A 3,923-nucleotide genomic window follows, 5' to 3' on the forward strand; every position below is an offset into this window, starting at 1 on the left:
CACACACACACACACACACACACACACACACACACACACACACACACACACACACACACACACACATAAAAGATCGGGTGACGCTGAGTGGAGTCTGGATGCTCTTTGTGTTGGCGTTCATCGCTTCCCAGAATCCTTTGTGTTTTACGTGACTAATGTGAGTAACAACTGACAGACAGGCTGTTCATCCCGTGTCTCAGTCTTTCTCTGAAAAAAACACACACACACAAACAATCTGGTATGTCGTACGTATATGTTTTGAACAATAAGTAACATTGTGTTACTAAATACTAAAATACTCAACAGTTACATTTTTCTCAAATGTCTTTCCTCATCCAAAGTCCTCGAAAACTACACTCCATATTTTCTGTAGGTGTGGAAATAAAAGCAAAGACACTGTATATTAGCAAACAGGCAGGTTAATGTTAGGAGACATGAACAGATCCCGTTACAGCTCATGTTAGCTTAGGCTCGGTGACTGACTGCAATCAAGTCTTGTCCTCAATTCATAGCTAACCAACTGAATGTAGGCTAAGCTGATTTATCCACCTGATATCAACAATTGTGTATTAAAATTCAAACCTAAAACATTATATAGGACTTTCAACCACGATGCCGCTATCCGTGTCTGGTTGGAAACCAAATGTCAACCAAACGCTATTGTTTAATTTAGCTTCAAATAACAATGGTAACCGGGTGTTTAGAGCTTCCTCCATAATATGGGGAGATGCAGTTTAGTCATATGGGAATGTTATTTCAACAGTGTTGCATACAGAGTGTAGGGAAGAGGAAGGGTTGGATGGATAAGTCAAAAAACACATGACACTTTACCATGCAACTAGACCGCTATTCTTGTCGTGTAAAACCAAGAGTCAGCTGTTGACCTTTTTATGTTGACTGCTATTGAAGTACATAACTCTTTTCATATAAGAAACATAATTATCTTCTTAAAACTAACCACATCTTTTTGTTGCCTTAATATAAGAAATTAGTTTTTTTTTTATCCACAACATTTGCCCCATGTTTAAACTGCAGCTGTGCGTCCATGTTTGACAAGTTGTGAAGTGGAGAAGGAAGCCATAAATGACACCTCAAAAGCTTGAAATGCTTAGTCATCATGACACTTCAGTACCTCAGCGTGCCTTAAATAATCATAAGTATCAAAAAATATCTTCTTAAAATCAATCTTTCACCAACCACTTCGAAGAGAATACTGAGGGCTTTTATACACTGTTGTTCCTTTTGTTATTCTTGTTGTCATGTTCTTATTGAGCCTAAAATGTAAGAAAGACAAACAAAGCTAAAACATAATCCCAAATCCTAAACGGCAAAGCCAGCAAACACACCCGACAGCATTTCCTGAGTGCTTGTCAATAAGCGAGTACAGCCTGAGCCAAGCCTTTGATATTAAGGACCTGAGCCTTTGGTCTCATGAATAACTAGACAGGTGAAGAAGCTTGTGTTAAAATGGCCTCAAGCAGATAGCCATAGTTAGCACATCACAGAAAGAAACACAGAACAACCGCCACTACTGTCACACACAGCTGCGGGGCAGAAGAGAGGTTTCAGCACCTCAGATTAAACGTCTCCATGTCAGGGAGAATTTGGAGAGCGTGTGAGCGTTAGACTCTGCTCGGGGTGACATGCAGCGATTGTCAGGACGTTTTGAGCTCACCTGACACTGTTTTACCTGTGAACCACCTGTCAGTCTGCCCCATAGGAAGAGCAATGGTGCTCACGTGTGTTGTGACAGAAAACCACTGAAAATACAATCTGCTGGGATTAGTGAGCAATTTGTGCGATAACTGACACAAAATGCAGCGTGCGACCTCTTTGATGGTTGCTGACAAGAGTTAGCCTACTAGGTCACATTAATTAAGAAATGTTGTTTATTTTCAGCATAATTTCACACAGTTGCGTTTGTCAAGATTGTTCAGTTTTGTAGCTGTTTGATTGACATGTTAAAGCATTTCTGATACCAATAGCGGTGATAAACATTTCAACATTATTGAGCTTTAACTATAACTGCCTCTTTCAGAAACAAACAAACAAACAACACATTCAAGTTTTCAGATCGTAAACACTCATCTGCTTTAACGCATTAGTGATTTGATGCCATAAAAATGACACATGCACAAAGGCCCACGCACACAGGCACACGCACAAGATGTAAAACCACAATGGGTGTTAAAGCAGGCAGAGTTAATACAGCAGCTTGTTATTGTAAAGAATGACGGAGATGTTTCAGTGACAGATGTAAGGCTCAGTGTAACTCTAAGCCTCTCGTTTGTACACGCCCTGAAGCACATCACACTGTGGGAGTCTGAGAGGCGGAGTGAAACTATGCACTGATAGGGTGCCTTTCCCCTTCAGGCAAAGAGCAGTCTAGATTTGAATCACACAACACTCGTAACAGTGAGCTTAGCAAGACAAATTGATTCTCACTCAAAATCTGTGAGATACTGTATGTTTATGGTTGTGTAAACACACCAGATAAAAGCTTTTAATCACGCTGTTGCAGTTGAGCTGCTGACAGAGCAGCAGCGGCCATCAGAAAACCTCATCTTACGTAAACCATGATATTGGGAAAGCAGTCTTCCGGATTTCTTTCTTTTCTTCTTTTGTAATTAAGTCTGCAGTTTTCTCCTTAGCGGGAACCACGGCCGGATTTCCCAAAAGCAAGTTAGAGCTATGATCATCAGCTAAAACATTAACATGTCATTTCATTGGAATTTCATTTTGAGTAACGTCCCTATCTGTAATGTCCCTTTATCTTAGTTGGACCTTTATCAGCTAATGTTTCAAAGAAACCATTGCAACAACCACAGAGGTAAAGTACAGCTAGCTGGCTAACCTGTGGATAGCTTAGGTTACAGTTATCTAGTTGGCCGACCCTGTCTTGTGTCAGTTTGGAAGCTTCTAGAGATCTGTCCAAAGGCTGTTTTAGTTAACTGAGAAAGACATGGAAGGTCTCAATTTTAAAATCACATTACAATCTGTGTAAACATTCGTAGTACAAAGGGATTACAATATTTGTGTATTATAACTTTTAAACTAACCACCAAGTATTTTGCACCCGCTGGCTTACTTACTACAAACCTCCTAGCAACCCCTCCTCCTTTTACCCCACCAGATGCTTGGTTAACTATCACAGAAACCCTGCTATGTAGCACAACCATTTCTGCTGCCTCCTCACTTCTGTTGGACGTGTATAAACACCTTCACCATTGGATCTGAGGGTTATTTAGTCCCTAAGGTTAACATTTCTGTAAAGTAGCATTCAGCATAAGTAAAACAGTTTGAAACTCCCCAAGAAACCAAATGTTATTTTAAGCATCAGTTGATAAAGGAGTACAAAAACAGCAAATATAAGAAAGGTGCTCAGAGTTTATATTGTTGAAAGTAGATATTTGTGTGTGTGTGTGTTAAAGGGAGCTGACCTCTCCAACACCACATGCTCACCTGCAGACAGCTGGACAGTCACCCTCGTCTTCACCCCCCTCCTCTCACTCCCCCTCGCTCGTTATCATTTGAGCTCCACAGAGACTCTTCTAATGACAGCGCTTGTCTATAATGGCGTCGTCACAGCTCGTGTACGTGTTACTCTGTGTGTGTGTGTGTGTGTGTGTGTGTGTGTGTGTGTGTGTGTGTGTGTGTGTGTGTGTGTGTGTGTGTGTGTGTGTGTGTGTGTGTGTGTGTGTTGTGTGTGTGTCTGTCTGTCTGTCTGTCTGTCTGTCTGTCTGGTCTGTCTGTCCTCTGTCTGTCTTTCTGTCTGTCTGTCTGTCTGTCTGTCTGTCTGTCTGTCTGTCTGTCTGTCTGTCTGTGTCTGTCTGTCTGTCTGTCTGTCTGTCTGTCTGTCTGTCTGTCTGTCTGTCTGTCTGTCTGTCTGTCTGTCTGTCTGTCTGTCTGTCAAAGTTTGGAGG

The sequence above is a fragment of the Notothenia coriiceps genome, unplaced genomic scaffold (assembly GCF_000735185.1).
Source record: "Notothenia coriiceps isolate Sejong01 unplaced genomic scaffold, NC01 NC01_scaffold00003191, whole genome shotgun sequence".
NCBI lineage: Eukaryota > Metazoa > Chordata > Actinopteri > Perciformes > Nototheniidae > Notothenia > Notothenia coriiceps.